The following is a 17,235-nucleotide window of genomic DNA, read 5'->3' as shown; positions in this document are numbered from 1 at the left end:
TTAGTGGTTGGCAATGCTGCCCAGAGATCAGTCTTTGGAACTAGAAGATCTTTGAGATCCCTTCCAACCCAACCATTCTATAGCCACAAGGTTCCATGAAGCTGCTGTGGGCCTACAGATGTGTGTAAATGGAGGATTTCTCCATCATTGGAGAACTGGAGCTGTTCCAGCACTGACTTCATTTAGGGACTCATGGAGGGGTATCAGTGCCAATGCAGGAAGTGAACTCCTCCAGGCCCTCTCTCCTGGGTGGGAGATTACCATTGTGCAGTCAGTAGGGCAGCACCTGATGTCCCCATTTAGCTGGGGTGCAAGACACCAAGCAGGCATCTCCATTCTGGCTCTGGGTGTCCCCTGTATGCAGCAACCAGGATGGGGAAGAGCAGCCCTCGCTCAGCAACGCTCACCCCACCTTTTGTGCATCTCAGCATCAGAGCAGCATAACCCAGGATGATGAAATTGGTTTCTCCTCCAAGAAGCGAACCATAAACCTCACCTTTACCCTGGAGAGGCTCATTAACAAATATGTAAAGGAACAAGGACTGGGCAGAATGCTTGTCTGCATCATAGACTTTTAAATAGCCTTTAACTCAATCTCCTGCTCCGAGCTGAAACATTAAATGGCTGCAAATGGAACTGGTGGGAAAACACGACCTCATTAAATCCGCGCTCCATCCATCTCGGGTTGGAGGGAAGCAAACAGTGCACAGAGAGGACTTGAAGCAAAAAAAAAATAGGGAATAACAGAGAGATGCAGTCTCAGCCCAACAAAGGTCGTCATCTCCGGTCCATCAATTAATCCCCATCCTGGCTGGAACAGCCTGACTTCACCACATGGGATCTCTGGGTCAGCCTGGAAGAAACAAAAAGTGGTGATAGTTTAGAAAGAGCCCCAAACTGAGCAACAAAAAGAGTAAATTTTTTATTACTAAAGCAGGAAGATTAAACATATCCTAAATTATACATACATGGGGCTCATTACACCAGACATCAGGGAGCTTTGGGCTGGCTATAAACACATTACAAGGGAAAGCTCTGCAGGTTTGTATGCTGTAAAGAAACCACTGAATAGAGAAAAAATCCCAGCAAAACCGCTGCTAAAAGTGCTCAGAGGTAGAGCTCTGCTCCTTCTGTTTGGGTATGATGTCTGACTTAAGGAGCATCGCTTTCCCATCGCCCCAATGGGCTCAGCATAGCACAGAGCTCAGAGGTTTGGACTCCTCCACACCTCTTCCATGGGATAAAGAGATGGGAAACCTCTGATACACCAAAATGAGGATAAATGGGGCTGGAAGGAGAGGTCTCGTGGTGTGACGGCACTGAGCTGTCTCTGCTCTCTGCCTGCATTGGGGCAGCAGCACTGAGTCACCACGGCACACAGAACCAGAGCAGATGGCCACATCCACGATTAGATGGGACTAAGTTTGAGGGTGCATCGTTTTTAAGCTCCTTTAATGCAACCCGGTACAATTTCACACCTGGGCACTCAATAGCAAAAGATGAATTCTTACAGGCAGCCATTATTCATTACATCCCAAGCAGCATCCGTAATTCATGCGTAGCTATGGCTGAGGATCGGGAATACAGGTGAGACACTCAGACCTGGGAAGGGCTGGATGTGCTGGAAGCCCAATAAAGGCATCAGCAAGCAAACCCCAAACAGCAGAGAGCTATTCCAGCAGCTGTAAAGAACAACTCTGTAGGAAGAGATAATGACCAGCGCTGGGGCAGGAGGATGGAGCAGAGAACTCTGTGGCACAGAGCATCCTCTGCTGAGCACCCTGTGGACCTTTGCTGGGCGAAGGTCAGGAGTGCCTCTGACACTGGTTTGTGTGGTTGACGCTTTGATTTGGCATTGCCATGCTGGTAACGAAGCTGAGTGCAGTGTATTTCTGCTCTCTCTGTGTTGGGGGGGGAAGAAGTTTCTCCATGACTCATTCCCATTTTATTCCTCTGACTGTTAGTGAAAAACACAGCAGATGTGTGCAGAGAGGTGAAGGCTCTCATGTTTTGCATTGGAGGAGGAGTTCGTGGTGCTACGTGCGAGTAACTGAAGTGGAGATGTCTAAAATTCCCTTTGGAATCCATTGAAATCTGCAGAAACATTCAGTTTGCAGGGTAAAGAAAGTGATTATCAGCCTGCAGTGGGGCTGGGGCTGAGCGCCGGGTGGTCTCAGCACCCCAAGGCAGTCAATGGGGATTCACTTAATGCTGGACAGAGATTGAGCCCATCAATGGCTTCAGCCTGACCTGCTTTCCATCCACGGGTCAGTGTTAGGGCTGGGGGTTCTATTAGCAGAGTTATTTAGAGCTATTTGGAATAATCTGGGTATGCTGATAACAAAGATCAGCACAGACCCCATAGGCAGTGTGCTGGGAGGAGCCCCAGACCCTCATTTGGGTGCATGGATCAGTGAGAGGAAAGCAGCAACCACAATTCCACACCACTGACTTGGACCTCATGTTGAAGACTCAGAGTACATTGTGCCCTGGGACACCCACCCAGGAGATGCTGTGAATGACATGGGCTGATTCCTGCTGCTCAATGACTGCTGCCACCACACTGCTTCCTCATCCCAAAAGGGCTTTTTCTCTTTTGCTGGTGATTCCTCTTCCTGACAGAGGCCAAATTAGTGCAAGCTGCATGTTGCCTTCCCAGACAGCACCAGCAAATTCAACCTTTAAAGCCCAGTGCTAATTGAGCTGCTAATTCAACCCCCCCCACCCCATGACTCACTCTCTGGATGCTGCCTCTTTGCTCTGTTCCCATTCTGCTTTCTAAAGGACTTTGGCTGAGCACAGGAACTCCACCACCCCACATCTGACCCCATTCACTCTGCTCAGTGGGGTGATGTGAGACCCATTGCCCTGGGCGTGCGTTGGTTGCCATGAGCTCAGAGCAGATCTGGAGTTCCATTGCTCTCCCAATCCAGGTCAGTGGTAAAGTGAATGCTGATTCCACTGCCCTATAAAGCATATGTGTGTGTGTGTGTGTGTGTGTGTGTGTGTGTGCTTGGGAGCACAGTGTGCTCTATGCTGTTGTTCTCTAATGTGATCAGTGTTGCCTCATCCCCTATTAGCTCCTGGCCATAGGATGCAGACTGTGCCCTTCTGCTCCCTCCCTGCTTTCCTTTGGGTCCCATAAGAGCACCACAAACAGACACCAAGGGAGCATTTGGACTCTTTTCTCTTGTTGAGATTGACTGCTCCTTAGAAGCTGCAGTGCATTACACCACCACATCCACAAGCACGGGGGCCTGTGTACCCCTCCCCATGCTCCTGTGGTACAGTGGGAGGAAGAGGATGGAGGGATTTGAGGTGGTCACATAACAACAAGGATAGCAGATGCTCCATGCACAGATTTCTTTCCAGCGTGATTTGTTGCTGGCATCTCATAAATTAAGCCAAAGGATTTAGGTTTAATGAATGGACTTTGTTAGTGGTTGTAGTGGGGATGGGTTGGGGTTGGGGATCTTGAAATATTTTTCTAACCTTAATGACTCTATGAGTTGTAACTGGGGAACGAGTTGATGGTTGGACTTGGTGGGATTTCTCCAACCTTAATAACTCAAGGATTCTATGAATGGGCATAGTGGAGAGGGTTGGGGTTGGGCTTGGTGACCTCAGAGGTCTTTTCCAACCCCTCAGTGATTCAATGATTCTATAAGAAATGAAAATCTCCGTGAGGAGCATCTCTGCCTCTGGCCTGGGAGCTCAGTCTGGTGTATTAAAAACCCATCAGGAGCTGCCTGGGACCACTCTGACTTGGTTGCCTTTGGAAACCACTGCTGAGTGACAAGCTGACAGCTCTGCAGAGCAGCATCTGTCTGGAGGAATGGAGAGAGATCACTGTTTTATTATTATTTATTTCTACTAGGAATAACAGGCACACGAGCCATGGCGCAGCCTCACTCCCACATGGAAACAGTTAATTTGGTGATCCCCGGCGGGAGCAAGCCAGGCATTGTGAGAGGTACTGCTGCTCTGCATTTAAAAAGCAGCAGGAAGATGCTTCCTGATAAGGGGGATAATGGAATGCTCTCTCCTCCTCCAGTGGCAATGACTGAAGATGAACTTCTCCAACCCAACCAGAGCCTCCAATGGGGACTTCTCCCAACAATTAATGCTGAGCGGCGTCGGGGCCGCGTCCCAGTCCATCTGCATTCCTGCACACCTCTGCTCTGCGCCATCAGCTGCTCGCGGTCTCTCTGGTGGATGGATGTGATTACATTTCTGTAACTAATTTGGCAGTATGTGCTATAAAATCTCAGCTGACGGAGCTCGTGGCCCTGCGGTCGCGTTGCGGCAGATGGCACCGATTCGCGGCCACCGCGGTGACACGGGGACCCCTCTCTGCTCACAACCCTGGGCAGTTCCAGCAGTTTTCCTTCTGGATGGTGGCACGGGGCCAGGCATCAGATGGACAGAAGGTGAGAGGTTCAGATCTGCCATCAGCCCCATTTTGTATCACTGCAGATTCCCATCAGCGGATGGAGCAGGAGGATGGTTTTGCTGGGAAACCCCCATGGGATACATGGAGAGGTGGAGGGATCCCTGTGACTCCATCCAGGCTGTCTTCACTGGGTCTATTCCCCAATGATGTGGTAGGGCTGGGTGCCTATCGTTGCCCTTTGGTCCTTGAATAGGGGATGACCAACAGAGAAGTCCCTTTTGGAGTCACCACTCCAACACCCCAATTTGGGTCTCAAAGCAGGGGTCACTTCGTGGGTACTGAGGGGTTGAAGTGTTGTCCAGTCCAGCAGGGATGAAGCATTTTTAATTGCAAATGAGTTGTAAGAAGCTCACCATGCACAAGGAAGGCTGAACTGTGCCCTTGGGTGCTGCCCTATTGCTTGGAGCAGCCTTTGCAGGCAGAAAGGCAAGGTAAATCCTGTCCCATGGGTGACACAAGAGAGATGGGTGCAGAGAGCCCAGCGCTTCCCTCCTGCAGCAGGTTTTCCTACATGAATGTCCCTTAGCAACCGAAGCAGCTCCTGAAGTGTTCGTGTTCCTGGTTCTCCTCCACAAGAGGTTTATTCTGGGGAGAGCAGCTCTCTGAGCTCAGTGAGCACACTGGGTTCCATTGTCCCCACTTGGGCAGCATCTGCATCATCACCATGTGCTGCTTTGAGGAGCTCTATTATGTGCCCTGGTTCACGTTGAAAAGATTCATAGAGCCACGGAACATCCTGAGTTGGATAGAATCAAGTCCATCCTCTGTCCCCACACAGCACCCAAAATCCAAACCCAAGGTCTGAGACCGGTGCCCCAGAGCCCCCTGAACTCTGGCAGCTCAGGGTTGTGCCCACTGCCCTGGGGAGCTCTTCCATGCCCACCATCCTCCAGTGCACCTTTATTTAATCCCCACCTGATGCATCTCCATAGGCCACGAGTTGTCTGTAGGCCATGAGTTGGCCATAGGCCGCCGTGATGGAGCTGTAGGCCGCCATGAGCCTTTTGGCCTACAAAGAGTGAATCCTTTGTATTCCAGATGAACTCTCTCTGCATGAACGTTAAATTAAATAAAATTTAAATAATAATAATAATAATAACAAAAAGTCTGTGTAGCAATTTGAGATGATTGAAATGCCACGATTGGGAAAAAAGAATAAAAAAATACCCTGCCAAAAAGAAGTAGTTTGGACAATATAAATGGGTTTAGACTTATCATCTCAACCTCTGAGGACATGTTCAGAGCTGCACAGAAATGAACAATGCCTGGCACAGAAATCCCAGCGCTGCTGTCGCGTTGTCACCTCTGTGATGCTGCAAGACGTGAACATCTCGCCGCGGTGCAACCGGGGCTGATGATGTGGATTCTGCTGTAGCCAAAGGGAAAATATCTGCTGAAATCTCCCAGGTTGGCTGCCGGCCCTTCCAGTTTTCAAAGCAGCAATGAGGTTAGAAGGGGGGGTTGAAGCTCTCTGGAATCCCAGGAGAGATTTTCAGCTGCTTGAGGGAGGAAAAGGCTTTGGATTAAGCTCATCGGTGGGGAAACACAATGCCTCCAGGCACCACATTGCTCATTTGTTCCTTTGAGCCCTGCGTTTACCCACTGCTGTTTGGGTGAGTGTAGCTGTGCCCATAGAAAACACTCATTGGAAAGCAAATCTGTCCTTTATCAGTAGGCAATTCTTAGGCTGATTCCAAAATTAACTAGTCCAATAACTGATATCCAGCATTTCACTGGGCCTACACATGGATGCTGGGAGAAATCATGATTCTCTGACTCTATGAAATCCTTTTGGTTTCCTTTCTCATCATTCCTTCTCATGGGACACTCCATCTAACAGAACAAGCTAAAGAGCTTTGGTGTTTGTCTGGAGCCACCCCCATAGAGCTCAGCTTCAGCCATATACACCCAGGGGCTGCGTGAGATGAAATGTACGACTACAAACCGTGATGTTTTTTCCTGCTTGTTTCACTTTTAGGGGGTTGAGGAAATAAAGCAAAGCGCCCTCGGTCTCCTCACCAGACTGAGAGGTTGTTTGTTTTATATACAGTGCTGTTTGGGTTTTTTTTTCCCCCTCCAGAATCAAACTGTACACTCATCAGAAAACGGACCTTGCTGTTTGATGTATGCTGGAAAGTGCCACGCGCCTTTATTGTGCTGTATAAATAAAATATAATAATGCTGAGACTCAAGGACTCCCATGGAGTCATTCAGAAACAAGGCAGAGGGCCAGGGAATGGGTTTGGACAAGATTCAGGGGAGGGAAAGATGGTTGGTTTTGTTTATTTTAAGCAGGAAAAGATGAGAAAGAAAGCGATACCTGCCCCAAAAATGGGTCCTGAGATGCTAGGGCTCAGCATTACACCTTGGGGCTGATAAATGGGTATTTCCATTAGTCTTCATTGATCATCTGGACAACGGGCAAAAAAAAAACCAAAAAAAACCACCCATAATATGTTGAGTTCATTTAGAAGTAAGAATAGAATGGAAACATGTGGTTGAATGAATACAGTGTGGCTGTGGGGTCTGTGATCTACACAAAGTCTGACCCACACGGTCCTGGGTTTCCTGCTTGGAGCAGAATGGGTGATCTCCAGCTTCAGCCACTCTGGGTTTCTGTGTTCCTGCAGGGAATAGGATAGGAAAAAAAACCCCAAACCAACCAAAAACGATCACAGGTCAGAGCTATCAAGAGAGAGGAGGGAGAGAATGAGCAGATGGCTGCTTTGACCTATATATAGGGAGTGAACGGGGACGGGAGGTGAGGAGCAGTGGGAGCAGTAGGTCGGTGGCACCACAGCTCCCTGTGACCCCACTGCAGAGGAGATAAGTGCCAACGTCACACCATTATGAAGCAGGCTTTCAATAGGACATAGTGGGTTTGGGGGTCCTGTGAGCAGCACCGTTGCTCAGTGATGGGGGTTTGCATTTTCAACACTGTGCTGCTTTTTTGTGGTTGGGTCCTCTTGCTTCACATGAGCCCCTTTCTCTTGCTCAGACACAGCAGCAGTGAGATCTATGCTGATGATGGGTCACATTAATGTGAAACTTCCCTGTTTGCACCTTTTCCTGGAGCAACTCCAAGGCTGATGCAAACACAAAGGGATTCATCACTCTCCAGCTGTCTGCAGACAGCAAACCAAGAGCAATGTTTGACAGTGAGGAATAATTACCTTGCCAGCTTTGCTTTATCCACATTTCAAATCCAGAAGGGAGATAAAGGCGCGGTACCCACGGCTCAGGAGGAGCACTGAGCACAGCTGGGAGCTTCTCATCCCAGGGGAGACACAGCACTGAAGTGCCACCTCACCCACAACATTCTCTGCCTTCGGTCTTTCTACTTCAATCCATCCCATCAGTGGATTCTTTTGGCTACAAATGACCCTATAAATGGTGTGTGAACACCCAACCGAAACCCATCCTCAGGAATCCCATCCAGCCTGAGCAACAGCATCCCGGCGTGAATCAGTGCCAATTGAATTTGCATTTCCTTCTCATCTCTTTAATTCAATTAGCTCGAATAAGAAGGGCTGCTTGACCCTGATAGGGTTAAATGAGCCCGTCTCCATGGCAACCAGCTTCTGAGGTGTGACATCTCTCTGTGTTTCCTCCAAACCCTTCGATATTCCTCAGTTTGGTCCCTCTTTGCGCGTAGCTTAAGGCACAACATAGGGACGTGACTGGGCTGTCCCACTGCTGTGGGGTGGCTGCAGGCTCTGCTGCCATTACGATGCATTTTCCATTCAGAGGTGGGTCAGGACTTACAGGAAGCATCATCTTTTGGTAATCCTTGCAGAAACAAACCCTAATCTCACTTACAACACTGAGCAGAAATAGCTCTGCTGCCTCCAGTCTGATTTAGCTCTGGTGGAAACCTGAAACACTCACCCAGCCCAAGCCAAGGGCAGGTGCCATAAAATGCATAAAAGGCACCAGAATTATGGGCATACAAAGTGCCAGGAGATGCTGACACAGGATGGGACAGAAGGTCTTAGACCTAATTAGAGTGTGGCTCTGCAAGAAGCCCCCTTATGCCTCCTTTACTTCATATCCACCAGTAAATTCCTGCAAAAACAAAGACGTTAGGCATTCTACCTCTACAATATAAGGGTTAGGGTAAATTTTCCTTCTGGTGTCCATTCACTCCAAATCCCATTGGCTAAAACATCCATGAGTTGTGACCGGAGCTCCTTTTCCATTTCCGTTTTGTCTCCTCTAAAAAACATCTCAATAGAATAAAGGTTCCAGGCACCTCCATAGGATTCAGCATTAATATGAAAGGAGGTAATGAAAGGGAAAGGCTGGGAAGTTATTTGGCTGCGAGCTGCATTTATGTACCTGGTGGAGAATATGAATGGAGGAATATTTAATACAACAGGCAGGGATGTACAGAGACTCAAGGATGAGAGATTTTAAGCAATTTCAGGTTCAAAATATGCTTCATACATTTAACAAGGAGGGGAACCTATCAGAGAACACATCCTAAAAGGAAGCAAATAGATTTTGCTATCTTTTTACATCTTCAAATTGCATTTGGGAAGGGAGCTCGTTTAAGACTTGTTGAAGCTGTTTTAGACTAGTTCTTTGGGATGACATGACCTGCACCCATCACACAAAGGATCTGTGGGTACCCCAGTAAAGCAGGTGGCTGCATTTAAGCATCTACAAACAGTGAATGGAGTCCCTCCCTGGGGTCCCTCTCTAAAATAGCTGCTTCAGATGAGCTGTGATAAACGCCTGATTTAGGAGCAACTTGGGAAGCTCCTCTACATCGGGATTACAGAGGCGACCCCACAACGGGGTTGAAAATTGTCTGGCTCTAAAGCGACAAATTTATGGGCAAAATGAAGTGTGCACACTCAGCCCCAGCTCCAGCCTCGTCAGATGCATAGACAATAAATATCAGAGTGTTTTCCAGTTCGCACTCCATTCCCCAGCTGAGCCTATCTGTGATGAAATGTCTCAATAGGCTTAAGCAGATCTATCTTGCCTTTCCTATCACAGAGAATACCAGACAGCCCCGCTGAAAACCAGAGATGTGAGTGTTTGATGAGCTCTGCTTTCACAATATACTGGGCAAAAAAGGGTAAGTGGTCCAGAAAACATTGGCCTCGTGTAAAAGAGACATGCTTGTTTGGTGTTATCCTACTTGGAGCAGTGGTTCGATGCAAGTGACCTCTTTCCCGCATGTTCCCCCAAACCAGGACCTGTTTCTCCTTGAGCAATCCTAGAGAAGCACTGATCATTGCTCAGCCTCAGCAATGGTTTCTCCTTGCCATGAAACCTCCACTACCAACTTGCCCAGCATCTTTAGAACCATCCAATCATAGAACCATCAAGGCTGGAAAAGACCACTAAGATCATCAAGACCAACCAACAAGATCAACAAAGCCTTGATGTTGGGTTGGGAAGCTCCCCAGTAGATCCATCCCCATCTTAAGCACCACAGACAGCTCCACACCAATGCAACCCAATGGCAGCGGCTGCCGTAGCGTTGCCATCTATTCTCTTTTCTTGTTGAAATTCCAGCCTTGTAAGCTGAAATCTTTGTATGATATGATGAATTTCCAGAAGTGATGCTTCCCTGGGCATCACATGACTGCAGAAGTGGGGCACCAGCAACGCTGCTGTGAGCCCAGTGAATTGTCGGGTCTCAGTGTAATTATAAGTGAGGAATTATCGGGAGATGAACGTGTTCCTACTGGTGTGTCTCAGGGATATCTCTGGTTCTGAGATCTCACGCTCCACCCCTCCCCCTTCTCCCACACGTTGTTACAGCCAAAAAAAAAACCATAATAAGAAATAAAAGCTTTGTGCCTTTCTCCTGTGTCCCAAATTGCCTTTTATCTCCAACACTCACATCTTCCAGCCATTATGGGGTCTCTGTGGTGGCCATCTCCTAAATCTGAAGGAGGAGAAGTGCTTTGAGAAGGGTAAGGGACCCCCCTTCCCTGAACAGGGAAAAGTTGGTGCATGCACACAGTGCTGGGAATCTGGAGGAAGGTCTCAGGGGGAGGAGGAGCACTTTGAAGTCCATCAGTTCTCATCCATGTGGGGTTTGATCCTCTGCAAATGATCCCCTCCATTCCCCAGACAAAACATCCACAGGTGTCTCTTTTCACTTGACTCACGCTGGGAGATTTCTGATTTGTTTCATTCTATCCCGTCCCCTTCTTTTTTCCAGGTATGGATCAGCTGGGGAAAGGCTTCTCCCCATTGCCCACAGCCTAGGAAGGTGCCCCCAGAAAATCCCCCCCTTGGTTTTCATATTGCTTGTGCATTCTCATATATTATTATCATAAAACAGGATAATGAGAAGCCCCTGGTCAATGTCTTGGAATGTTTTCTGGTTTATTGCACTTGAGCTCTTCCTTGTATTCCTGAGGGAGACCCCATCTCTCTTCCCATTGATCTCATGGAGTAGCTGTGGTTTGTGTCGCTGCTCTGAACAGAAGAGCAGAGATGATGGCACCATGCTTCCCCCAACAGCATAACATCATTGCATGCATCCAGGAGACCACGTAACAGTGGTGTTGCCTTTGGCTGGGTCTTGCTCCTTTCATTTGCTTATGAGGACACTGTGTGTGGCAGTGACAGAGACCTCACTGCAATGGTGATTTATCACGACGGCCTCTCCCTCTCCATCTATTTCTTGTCAGGGGAGAAATTAGACCTTGAGTTTTGGCCTTTGTGTCCAGAGGGCACTGTCTGCTTCCTGGGGGAGTTATGCACAAGTCAGGAGCTGCTCTAAAAGACATTTCTCTCCAAGCACTGGGTTCTCTCTCAGAGTTTTTATTGGTGTGCCTATAGCGCAGAGCTGGCCACACATTCAGCTTTATCTCATCCCAGTGCATGAGGGTGTTTTCTGCTGTCCTGGAGGCAGCAAGATCCTCTCCTTGCCTTGGTGCTCCTCTTGGCAGATGGCATTCAGAGCACAAATAGGAGATGTGATCCTCCTGGCAGAGGGTACCCACTCCCATAGGTGCTCAGAGCCAAGAGGGGCTGCGGGTGGGTGCTCAAAATGAGGTCCTTTAAACATGCAAAATGCAATGCATCATTAATTGTGTTCCTACATATTGTTATTACCCCAAAAAAAGCTTCAACCTGAAGCTGTAATAGCTCCTAATTACATTGAAGCTCTGCCTGATGATTGAGCCCGGCTCATCTCTGCACAGACAACTTGCAGGTGCTGCGCACACAGCTCAGGGCAATGGAGCATGCAGCAGGAGCGGGCTGCTCTGTCACAATCATCCATGGAAGAGACAGCTCCACCTGTACAAATACACCCTGTGTCAGCTCAGAGGAGTGGGGAACACTGAGCCCCGCTATCCAAAGTGCAGTATGAGGGGCCCACAGAGCCCTGCTCTGCTGATGGCTGCCCTCCATGTGCCCTACCAGCCAGTTAGGAACCAGTCATAGAATCAGTGAGGTTGGAAGAGACCACTGAGGTCATCAATTCCAACCATCAACCCATCCCCATTGTAAAGATGGGGATGATCTGACAGCCTTTGGTCTTGGGCTCTGCACAGAGACAAGGATCCAATTGTTCCAGGCATTGGGTCTCAGCAGCCTGCTTGTGATCTTATGGCAAAAGCACCCAGAAATGCTTCTCAAACCCCTCCCAGGGGCTGTGGTCTCTGTGTCTTGTGTTTATTTCAGAGTTCAAGAGGAGCCCATTGCCACTTGGGTGCTGTTATTCCAGCTCCACTTAGCCCTGCTTCTGGGTGTCAGCAGAGCTATGGGGCTGCATGGCCATCAATGCCTGGTGCCATTCAGGGTCACCACGGTTGGACTGACATAGAGCAAAGAACTGGAGGAGATATTGGAAGTGCACCATTCCCTTGGCTGTAGGGATGGATCTGCTTTGGTGACCAGCTGTAACTCCTCATATAGAGTCAGAGGAGAGGCGAGAGGTACCGGGTGCATTGCTGATAAGAAATGCTTTCACAATGCTTCCCCATTTCCAGTACCTGAGCTGCTTCCCTGCAATCTGCCGTGTCTGGGAGCTCCTGGGGAGAGGCAGATGTTCTGTCAGTTGATGAAACAACTCCAGGTCAAAGTCACAAGGACTTCCCACCCCCTCAGAGAGCCAGAAAACTGAAAGAGCTCACGTTGTTCTCTACCTCCATGTAATGACAGCTGAGGAGCAGGAGGGATGCTCCCACATCAGATCTGAACTGCAGGGATTGGGTGACCTTCCAGCACCTCCACATGCTGAGGATGCCCAGCTTGGGTCAGGAAATGCTCTCAGCAGAACAGGCTGAGGTCCCCTTCTATGAGAAGGTGTGGGATCCCATGGAGACATGATGTAGGGCTACATGGAGACATGGTGTGGGATCTATGGTGACATGATGTAGGGCTACATGGAGACATGGTGTGGGATCTCATAGAGACATGGTGTGGAATCCCATGGAGACATGGTGTAGTGCCACATGGAGACATGGTGTAGGATCCATCGTGACATGGTGTAGGGCCAGATGGAGACATGGTGTAGGATCCATGGTGACATGGTGTAGGGCCAGATGGAGACATGGTGTAGGGCCACATGGAGACATGGTATAGGGCCACATGGAGACATGGTGTGGGACCCCACAGAGACACATTTTGGGACACCATGGTGACATGGTGTGGGATCCATGTTGACACAGTGTGGGTCCCCATAGAGATGTGTTGCAGGATCCCATGGAGACACGCTATGGAACCACTTCATTTTGACACAGCTTTGACACCAATTTCTCAGTCTTTTCACTGCAGTTTCCAAGAGCAACTTCAGCTATGCCCCCCTGCATCCTTTCCTTTCAGGTTTGGGGTGTTTTTCTTTCAACTTGAGCTCATTCTTCCACTGGACGCTCCGGGAGAAAACTGTTTGATTAGTGCAGCTGCCCGAGGGCTGCAGGCTTTGCTGTTTCCCCACCATCACCGTGGGAGCAGCCGTTGTTTTCTTTTCTCTTTTCCCCCATCAGCTGCATTCCACTAAAACCAGAGGGCAGAGGCATCCAGGAGGCAGAGCTGCCCCTGGCAGCCCAAGCACTGCAGACACGCAGCAGTTCTATTTGCTACCACCTCTCTCTTTCTTTCTCCTGTTCTTTCCCCCTCTTGGCGCTGAGTACAATTAATAGGGTGATGTCCAAAGTTGCTTAATCCAGAATATTTTTTCATTTCCTTTTCCTCTCCTTATATCCTTCTCCATTTCAGAGGAGCTCCAGTTGTTCGGAAATCTCCGAGGTCGCAATTCAGAGCTCAAAGGGTTTGAAAAGCACATTTTTCACTTCATTTGTTCTTTTCCTTCCCCAAAATGATTTCCCATGAATTTACCATTCCCTTAGAAGGACTTCTGCATTTCTCTGTAAGCAGGTAGCCACACTGCCCACATTGGATTTAATTCTCCAGACTCCGTGTGCCCATGGGTTATGGGCAGTCATCTGATGGGTGATTCTGAGCTATCCCACCGGGTTGTTTTCCATCCACTGTTATGAATCCAACCCATATATATATACGGAATACGTGCACACTAGAAGTGAGCCAAGTCTCCAGGCTTGACCTCGTGGAGATACAGAGCATCTGCTCCCACTGAAGGGTGTGCAAGTGGTGAGAGCAGAGCACAGGGACAAAGACTGAGCTCTCACCATTCACAAAACTCATTGACTTACAGCAGCCAAACCCTCCTGCCCTGTCCCCATCCATCCTACCATGGGCAGCACTTCCTGGGCAGATGGAATCACAGAATCATGGAATCAAGGAAGGGTTGGGTTGGATGGGACCTTAAGCATCATAGAGCCGTGGAGTCACAGTGAGATGGAGTTGAAAGGGTCCTCAAAGATCATAGAACCATGGAATCACAGAATGGTTGGGTCAAAAGAGATCCTCATTATCCCCTACCATGGGTTGGCTGCCCCCCACCAGCTCAGGCTGCCCAAGGCCCCATCCATGGCATTGGGTGCCCTCAGGGATGGAGCACCCACATTTCTCTGGGCAGCAGTGCCGGGGCTTAGCTATTTGGGGAAGGAATTCCTCACATCTGACCCAAATCTCCGCTCTTCTAGCTAACACCATCCTCCCCCATCTTAGACCTATCTGTCTGTGTCCAAAGCTGCTCTCTATTTGTTGGATGGACGTCACATCTATGCAACCACAGCAATTAAAACCCCCACACCCAGAGCTCCGGAGCCGCCCATGGAACAGCAGCTGAGAGGCACAAGTGCATCTGCAAGACCTGGTGAGGACCCAAGAAAGGCAGAAAGATGAAGAATTTGGACCCGTCTGTTCACATGAAGTCATCTTATCGCCTGATCACAAAGCCAGAGAGCTGGGAGAGCATCTGAATGGCTGCTGCCTCTGCCGCAGTGATAAATTAGATCACTTTGAGAGCACTTTAGAGCTGGACAGAAAATTCAGTGGCTCTCCTGCCAATTTCATCCTGTAAGTGGAATTAACGCTTGCTTTCGCTGCACTCTCCAGCCACAAGCAAGTTCCCCTGTGTACCACTCCAAGGGACTTTGCTCCCAGGAGTTTGGTCCATCTGAACCAGCAGAAAATAAAGGGGAGAAAAGGGGAGACCTCTCTGTGCTCACAGCCCCAAAGGAGTTGAAGCTCCTCCTGTTGGGTCTTCATGCCTCAGATCGTTCAGAGATGGGTCTGCAGAGCAAAGCTTGAGCCAACAGTGAGGAATTGCCTTGAATGTGGTGTATTTCATTTGGGTGAAGAGCATCTGCCTGGGAAGTTTGAGAAAGATAAGGGGGAGATTCAGCATTGGGAGCAATGGCAGAAAGATAAGGGAGTGCTGCCCACTGTGGCAGGTTCTCCATCCACAGAAGTGCTAGATGCAGGAAGAGGAGCCCCCAAATGAACTAGAAAACACAAAGGAAATCACTCTAGGAAGTAACCTGACACACTAAGCCTGCTGTCTGAGCTGCCAACACATCAGTGTGGGCTCCCAATGGCAGGTCAGACATCAGCTGAGCACAGTGTTTGCAGAGGTTAATAGCATTGATGGAGTCGTGCAACACCCCTGGAAGCATTCGGGTGAGCAAAGGCTGTCGAAAATAGAGAGAGGCTCTCAGTCTGTTCACATCAAACCTTCTTTTCCCTCACAAAGCTGGAGTGGCCCAAGGGCAGGTGCTGGGTCTGGAAGAAGAGCTGGGAGAGTGGAAAAGAGCAGAGTTCCTTTTTGGGCAGAGTTTTCCCATCCAGTGCTTGGTGAACCTTTCAGGAATAGGGAATCCTGCTTGGCCCCAGCACTGCAGGTTCAGGCACTGCTCTGTGAGCAGGATCTGGGCTACAAGGACATGGTGGAACTGTGGCTCCAGTGCAAAGGCTCTGCTGAGAGACTGAGTGCTATTGATGTATGGGATGAGGTTAATACAGGTTTGGTGGCTCCATCCCACTGATGTGACATGTTTTGGGGCACCCCGCTGGTTTGGGGGTGATTCTGGCATCTCAAGGTCAGTGGCATTTAATCATAAAACCATAGAATGCCCCAAGTTGGAAGGGACCCATATAGATCATCTCCTGGACCTCTGGCTGAGAACTTCCTCAGTCATTGCAGGGGCAGTTCCCTATCTCCACTGCCATACAGTCCCATGTGTTAACCCCAAACCCATCCCCTACCCAAATGCTCACAGAACATAAAAGCTGCTCCAGGACTTTACTAAAACCCTCTGCCTGATTTATACCCTCCGTACATTCATCAGCTCATTTGGCTTTGAAACATTTCTCCCATCTGAGAGCTGTGTATGAGGCACCTGCTTAACTTCAGGCAGTGTAAGAAGCACCAATCCATTTGATAATTAAATGTTTGCTGCCACCTAATTGTCCCTTATTACACGTATTCTTTGAGCCGAAAGCCTGTCTGCTGGCACTGTCCCCGGAGCTCTGAGCTTCAAAGAGCTCTGGAGAAGAGTTTCTTTTCTTAAAGCACGGTATATATTTAAAATGGAGCCATCTCCAAATCTGTCAGGAAACAGATAAAGAAACGGAGAGAATAGCAGACCCAGCGGGCTAATTATAAGCAGTCAAATATAGGGAAAAAAAGCAGATTGCAGCGAGCTGATAAAGTGACAACAGCAACAGCAGAGGAAGAGGCAGCACTTACCTATGAGCAGAGCAGCAGAGCACTCCACCGAGCACAGGCTCAGCTCTAATCACCATTTCTGTTTGCAGATCTGAAAACCCGACCGCTTTTCTGCTGCTGGAGTGGCTCAGATCTGCATCCAGAGCTCAGCTGCAAGCACCAGCATGACTTCAACCCGAGCTGCGGCCTCACCAATGAGTTTCCAACCAACTCGAGCTGCTTTGCCCTGGTTTTGAAAGCTGCTCTGTGGGCTGTTCTCTGTTTGGAGCACTGATCCCAATAGGGTTATTTCCAAGTAGCCCTTTCTGCTTCTCAGATCACCCACGTCCAGAGATCCCAGCTGGATCCCAAAGGGATGGGTGAGCTCAGAGTTCATTCTTCTCCATCCAGAATCCTAAGCAAACTATTTCATTTACACGAGCTATCAATGAGGGAAGCACAGCTTTCTCAGCTATAAATGCAAATAAATTCAAGGCGCTCGAGGTTATTTTTTAAGCAGAGCAGCCCATGTGTGCACGCAGCTCTCCTTTCAGTTGCACCAATTCAGGATGGTTCTATCCTGAATTCTATCACGCTTTTAGGTGAATTTTGCTGAATTTTCACCTTAAGTTTTTAGCCTGTCATTATAAAGTCAAGTTTTTGCACATCTATGGGGTGTGTGAGTGGGGAGGGCTCATTGTGAGGGGTAATAAGCTCTGGTTATGGGATGGAT

The 17,235-nt window shown here is 48.9% G+C and overlaps 1 long non-coding RNA gene across 1 annotated transcript; it reads right to left on the bottom strand.

Annotated features, from left to right (window-relative positions):
* Window positions 1-555: 555 nt before the first annotated feature.
* LOC116654408 (uncharacterized) lies at window positions 556-16,901 on the bottom strand. The gene is made up of 2 exons (XR_004309642.2): window positions 16,545-16,901; window positions 556-853 (listed from the first exon to the last, which is right to left on the bottom strand). It is a non-coding gene; the product is annotated as an uncharacterized LOC116654408 (long non-coding RNA).
* Window positions 16,902-17,235: the final 334 nt, after the last annotated feature.

The sequence above is a fragment of the Coturnix japonica genome, chromosome 27 (genome assembly GCF_054131305.1).
Source record: "Coturnix japonica strain WE chromosome 27, WE-NBRP24, whole genome shotgun sequence".
Taxonomy (NCBI): domain Eukaryota; kingdom Metazoa; phylum Chordata; class Aves; order Galliformes; family Phasianidae; genus Coturnix; species Coturnix japonica.
This window is presented reverse-complemented; position numbering and strand designations above follow the sequence as displayed.